Source organism: Coregonus lavaretus (genome assembly GCF_964263955.1).
Source record: "Coregonus lavaretus genome assembly, chromosome: 34".
Classification (NCBI taxonomy): Eukaryota; Metazoa; Chordata; class Actinopteri; order Salmoniformes; family Salmonidae; genus Coregonus; species Coregonus lavaretus.
In genome coordinates this window covers 23,249,137-23,256,467 of record NC_140021.1, presented here as the reverse complement: position 1 = coordinate 23,256,467, position 7,331 = coordinate 23,249,137, and positions in this window count along the sequence as shown.

Below are 7,331 nucleotides of genomic sequence, written 5' to 3'. Positions count from 1 at the left end.
GCTTTGGGGCAGAGTCTGTGCATTCGGTGAACACAAACCACATCACGGAGATCATCCCTCGTCCATACAAGGAGGAAGTAGGCTATGCTAGGCTAGCTATACATCGATATACAGTGAGTAGCAATGTTTTCTTGATGATATTAGCAAGGAAATGGTGCTTATCATGATGATTCAATAGTATTTTGTTCTCTATGCAGCCGTTAATTCGTTTAGCGCAGCAGTCAATATCGATAGTACCATCACTGTGTGTTGGGCAGCTCACAAGACTGCTACAAGACACACTATCAGCAATACATTTTACGGTGTCATCTCAGTCACGTTAGTTAATGTGACTTGCGCCTGCAATCACACTTTACATGTTGTATCATTTCTTCTGACTTATGGTTTTATTATTCTTTGGAACCCTTACACAGTTTAAGCTAGAAATGCATTCAATGTAACATGTAGACTGGTCTGGATTAGTGTGCTTGTCTAGCTACACGTTGCTGCTTGTATACTGTAGCTACAGCTTGCTGCTTTTCTGCTCTGAGTGTATCTGCAAGCTCATTAATGAATACTGTTGCAATGAGTCACAACTACTAGCATACATTTTATGGTATAATTCAGTCAATGGGGTTATATTTACTTCATCCTTATCTACAGCAGTAGGTTTAGACTCTGATTAGCATGATTGCATGTGTCATGCATTTTGCATAGGCAGTTCCTCCTGTCGGACCGTATTGCATTCTAGTAGTAGTATTCTAGTCACTTGTAGTGATCACTTAATTCTAGTCATCACGTATAAGCTACTGTTATTATTCATCTTCTGCTTGCATTTCGCTATCTTCATGTCTTACATACTAGTTCTATTATGTGGTTTATGCTGTGGTGAACGCTCACACATTCTGGTGTTAGCTGATATTTGTGCTTCATTAGCTGCACACAGTATTGCTTTATGGCATGGCTGCCGATATTGCATTCGTGGGAGCATGTGCATGTTTAGGCTCTGTATCCATCACCTTGCGAGATGAATGCTTGTGCTAATTCATACATTGGCTACTATGTCCTGTATCATCTGCACATAGTTGTTATGGCATGGCTGCTATTATTGCTATTGCCAAGAGCACACGGTGAGGTTGTGATGGCATAGAGGCCAACATAGGGATGGTAGGTAGCTTAGCGGTTAAGAGCGTTGGGCCAGTAACCGAAAGGTCGCTGGTTCACATCTCCAAGCCAGCAAGGTGGAAGAATCTGCCTTTCTGCCCTTGAGCAAGGCAGGTAAACCCAAACTGCTCCCCGGGCGCCAATGACATTGACTAAGGCAGCCCCCCACACCTCTCTAATTCAGAGGGGTTGGGTTAAATGTGGAAGACACATTTCAGTTGAATGCATTCAGTTGTGCAACTGACTAGATATCCCCTTTACCAACACTAGCCACCCCTTCCACAACATCGCAGTACTATAGCAGACAAATTAATTTTACCCAGGTGCAAACAGAATGTTTTTGCAGATCCTTCCCACATGCAATGAGGCTTTTTAACTTCTCCTCAGCTAGTTATCTATAGTGGTGGAATTGTCTTGGTTTATCCCAGATTGACCCTTACAGGATAAAACATGCATTCTTACAGTTATCTATGAATTGATCAATGTAGTGATCATGAAGCATCAGGTTAGGAAATATCTTAGGAGTGTACTATATTAGAGTATAGTAGTACGCAACTTTATGCGCATTATAATGCATGCTTGTACATAGTGTGTATGCAAAGCATGTTATACCCTGGTGCAGGTCAATCTGCTACAGTCATTTTAGCTGAGCGTGACTCATATCTATCACTATTGTGCTGTGGACCGCTACATACGCTCTCCAGCAGTCGACCAGCGAGATATCTTTCGCAACTGGGATGGCCTCAGTCTGCCGCCGGCTAAGCATTACCAGGTATTTCCATCATTAGCATATACAGTGGGGAGAACAAGTATTTGATACACTGCCGATTTTGCAGGTTTTCCTACTTACAAAGCATGTAGAGGTCTGTAATTTTTATCATAGGTACACTTCAAATGTGAGAGACGGAATCTAAAACAAAAATCCAGAAAATCACATTGTATGATTTTTAAGTAATTAATTTGCATTTTATTGCATGACATAAGTATTTGATACATCAGAAAAGCATAACTTAATATTTGGTACAGAAACCTTTGTTTGCAATTACAGAGATCATACATTTCCTGTAGGTCTTGACCAGGTTTGCACACACTGCAGCAGGGATTATGGCCCACTCCTCAATACAGACCTTCTCCAGATCCTTCAGGTTTCGGGGCTGTCGCTGGGCAATACAGACTTTCAGCTCCCTCCAAAGATTTTCTATTGGGTTCAGGTCTGGAGACTGGCTAGGACTCTCCAGGACCTTGAAATGCTTCTTACGGAGCCACTCCTTAGTTGCCCTGGCTGTGTGCTTCTGGCCGTTGTCATGCTGGAAGACCCAGCCACGACCCATCTTCAATGCTCTTACTGAGGGAAGGAGGTTGTTGGCCAAGATCTCACGATACATGGCCCCATCCATCCTCCCCTCAATACGGTGCAGCATCCCCAAAGAATGATGTTTCCACCTCCATGCTTCACGGTTGGGATGGTGTTCTTGGGGTTGTACTCATCCTTCTTCTTCCTCCAAACACGGCGAGTGGAGTTTAGACCAAAAAGCTCTATTTCTGTCTCATCAGACCACATAACCTTCTCCCATTCATCCTCTGGATCATCCAGATGGTCATTGGCAAACTTCAAACGGGCCTGGACATGCGCTGGCTTGAGCAGGGGGACCTTGCATGCGCTGCAGGATTTTAATCCATGACGGCGTAATGTGTTACTAATGGTTTTCTCTGAGACTGGTCCCAGCTCTCTTCAGGTCATTGACCAGATCTTGCATGGAGCTCCAGACCAAGGGTGATTGATCGTCATCTTGAACTTCTTCCATTTTCTAATAATTGCGCCAACAGTTGTTACCTTCTCACCAAGCTGCTTGCCTATTGTCCTGTAGCCCATCCCAGCCTTGTGCAGGTCTACAATTTTATCCCTGATGTCCTTACACAGCTCTCTGGTCTTGGCCATTGTGGAGAGGTTGGAGTCTGTTTGATTGAGTGTGTGGACAGGTGTCTTTTATACAGGTAACGAGTTCAAACAGGTGCAGTTAATACAGGTAATGAGTGGAGAACAGGAGGGCTTCTTAAAGAAAAACGAACAGGTCTGTGAGAGCCGGAATTCTTACTGGTTGGTAGGTGATCAAATACTTATGTCATGCAATAAAATGCAAATTAATTACTTAAAAATCATACAATGTGATTTTCTGGATTTTTGTTTTAGATTCCGTCTCACAGTTTAAGTGTACCTATGATAAAACTCACAGACCTCTACATGCTTTGTAAGTAGGAAAACCTGCAAAATCGGCAGTGTATCAAATACTTGTTCTCCCCACTGTATTAACAGGAGTACAGCCTCAACCCATGCTTAACCGTTTCACACGTACCAACAAACGGGTATGATCATTCTACAGTGGTCTCAGCAGGGTACGCTCAAACCGAAGGGTTGCAGCTAAGGGGTGGGGAGCGTCTGTATAGAACAGGTATAGAAAACACAGAGTTGACAACTACAAAAGAGCAAAATGAGAATCTGTAAATAACTAGTGAGAGAATGGTGTGGAACCTTCCTCTCTTTCCTTCCTCGAAAAACTGTGCAGAACAACTCCGCAGAACTGTCTTTTTTTGCCGAAGTAAAATAAATACATATATTTATTGGTTTTGTTTATTTTGTATATTTATTTATTTGATTTGTAATAAAAAATTAAATAAATAGGAGGTAGATCAGCTTTAATAGCGCATATATATTGTAGCTTCCATTACTGTAATTGTCTGCATCATTTCCAATCTTCCATATATCTTTTTTGTGTATATATATATATATCTCTTTCAAATATATTTTCCTTTATTATTTTCCCCTAACCCTACCACCCCTCCCCTAATTAGAGTAAACTAATGGACAACAACACTTAGGCTTCTACTTCCAGCTTATACTATATACATTTTATGGACACAATATATTTTACCATATTTACAGTGGGGGAAAAAAGTATTTAGTCAGCCACCAATTGTGCAAGTTCTCCCACTTAAAAAGATGAGAGAGGCCTGTAATTTTCATCATAGGTACACGTCAACTATGACAGACAAATTGATGAAAAAAAATCCAGAAAATCACATTGTAGGATTTTTAATGAATTTATTTACAAATTATGGTGGAAAATAAGTATTTGGTCACCTACAAATAAGCAAAATTTCTGGCTCTCACAGACCTGTAACGTCTTCTTTAAGAGGCTCCTCTGTCATCCACTCGTTACCTGTATTAATGGCACCTGTTTGAACTTGTTATCAGTATAAAAGACACCTGTCCACAACCTCAAACAGTCACACTCCAAACTCCACTATGGCTTAAGCCAGTACATGTCCAGGCCCGTCTGAAGTTTGCTAGAGTGCATTTGGATGATCCAGAAGAGGATTGGGAGAATGTCATATGGTCAGATGAAACCAAAATAGAACTTTTTGGTAAAAACTCAACTCGTCGTGTTTGGAGGACAAAGAATGCTGAGTTGCATCCAAAGAACACCATACCTACTGTGAAGCATGGGGGTGGAAACATCATGCTTTGGGGCTGTTTTTCTGCAAAGGGACCAGGACGACTGATCCGTGTAAAGGAAAGAATGAATGGGGCCATGTATCGTGAGATTTTGAGTGAAAACCTCCTTCCATCAGCAAGGGCATTGAAGATGAAACATGGCTGGGTCTTTCAGCATGACAATGATCCCAAACACACCGCCCGGGCAACGAATGAGTGGCTTCGTAAGAAGCATTTCAAGGTCCTGGAGTGGCCTAGCCAATCTCCAGATCTCAACCCCATAGAAAATCTTTGGAGGGAGTTGAAAGTCCGTGTTGCCCAGTGACAGCCCCAAAACATCACTGCTCTAGAGGAGATCTGCATGGAGGAATGGGCCAAAATACCAGCAACAGTGTGTGAAAACCTTGTGAAGACTTACAGAAAATGTTTGACCTGTCATTGCCAACAAAGGGTATATAACAATGTATTGAGAAACTTTTGTTATTGACCAAATACTTATATTCCACCATAATTTGCAAATAAATTCATAAAATTCATTAAAAATCCTACAAATTTTTTTCTCATTTTGTCTGTCATAGTTGACGTGTACCTATGATGAAAATTACAGGCCTCTCTCATCTTTTTAAGTCGGAGAACTTGCACAATTGGTGGCTGACTAAATACTTTTTTTCCCCCACTGTATCTTTTGTTTGCTTTTAATCCCATCCTTCAGCTACCATCAACCCCTCCCATCTATCTCTGAATCCCATCCAGTTCGATTTCTATTTTGCCATATATGTTTAGTTGTGCTGTTTCACAAAAGTTCTGAACCTAGTGCATTCGGAAAGTATTCAGACCCCTTGACTTTTTCCACATCTTCTTACTTTACAGCCTTATTCTAAAATGGATTAAATAACTAAAACATGTCATCAATCTACACACAATACCCCATAATGAAAAAGCGAAAACAGGTTTTTAGAAATATTTGCAAATGTATTACAAATAAAAAACAGATACCTTATTTACATAAGTATTCAGATCCTTTGCTATGAGACTCAAAATTGAGCTCAGGTGCATCCTGTTTCCATTCATCATCCTTGAGATGGTTCTACAACTTGATTGGAGTCCACCTGTGGTAAATTCAATTGATTGGATATGATTTGGAAAGCCACACACATGTCTATATAAGGTCCCACAGTCGACAGTGCATGTCAGAGCAAAAACCAAGCCATGAGGTCAAAGGACTTGTCTGTAGAGCTCCGAGACAGGATTGTGTCAAGGCACAGATCTGGGGAAGGGTACCAACACATTTCTGCAGCATTGAAGATCCCCAAGAACACGGTGGCCTCCATCATTCATAAATGGAAGAAATTTGGAACCACCAAGACTCTTCCTAGAGCTGGCCGCCTGGCCAAACTGAGCAATTGGTGGAGAAGGGCCTTGGTCAGGGAGGTGACCAAGAACCCGATGGTCACTGACAGAGCTCCAGAGTTCCTCTGTGGAGATGGGAGAACCTGCCAGAAGGACAACCATCTCTGCAGCACTCCACCAATCAGGCCTTAATGGTAGAGTGGCCAGACGGATGCTACTCCTCAGTAAAAGGCACATTACAGCCCGCTTGGAGTTTGCCAAAAGGCACCTAAAGGACTCAGACCGTTAGAAACAAGATTCTCTGGTCTGATGGAACCAAGATTGAACTCATTGGCCTGAATGCCAAGCGTTACGTCAGGAGGAAACCTGGCATCATCCCTAAGGTGAAGCATGGTGGTGGCAGCATCATGCTGTGGGGATGTTTTTCAGTGGCAGAGACTGGGAAACTAGTCAGGATCGAGGAAAAGATGAACGGAGCAAAGTACAGAGAGATCCTTGATGAAAACCTGCTCCAGAGTGCTCAGGACCTCTGTTTGGGGCAGTTTACCTTCCAACAGGACAACGACCCTAAGCACACTGCCAAGACAACGCAGGAGTGGCTTCGGGACAAGTCTCTGAATGTCCTTGAGTGGCCCAGCCAGAGCCCAGACTTGAACCCGATCAAACATCTCTGGAGAGACCTGAAAATAGCTGTGCAGCGACGATCCAACCTGACAGACCTTGAAAGGATCTGCAGAGAAGAATCCGAGAAACTCGAGGCTGTAATCGCTGCCAAAGGTGCTTAAACAAAGTACTGAGTAAAGGGTCTGAACACTTACGGTATGTAAATGTGACATTTCCGTTTTTTTATTTTTAATAAAGGTGCAAGAATGTCTATAAACCTGTTTTTGCATTGTCATTATGGGGTATGGTGTGTAGATTGTTGATGAAAAAAACTATTTTATCAATTTTAGAATAAGGCTGTAACATAACAAAATGTGGAAAAAGTAAAGGGGTCTGAATGCTTTCCGAATGCACTGTATATTTTATGGACACAGTATATTTTATATTAGTTATCTTGTTGTTTTTAATCCCACCCTTCAGCTCCACTAAACCCCTCCCATCTACAGTTGAAGTCGGAAGTTTACATACACTTAGGTTGAAGTCATTAAAACTTGTTTTTCAACCACTCCACACATTTCTTGTTAACAAACTATAGTTTTGGCAAGTTGGTTAGGACATCTACTTTGTGCATGACACAAGTAATTTTTCCAACAATTGTTTACAGACAGATTATTTCACTTGTAATTCACTGTATCACAATTCCAGTGGGTCAGAAGTTTACATACACTAAGTTGACTGTGCC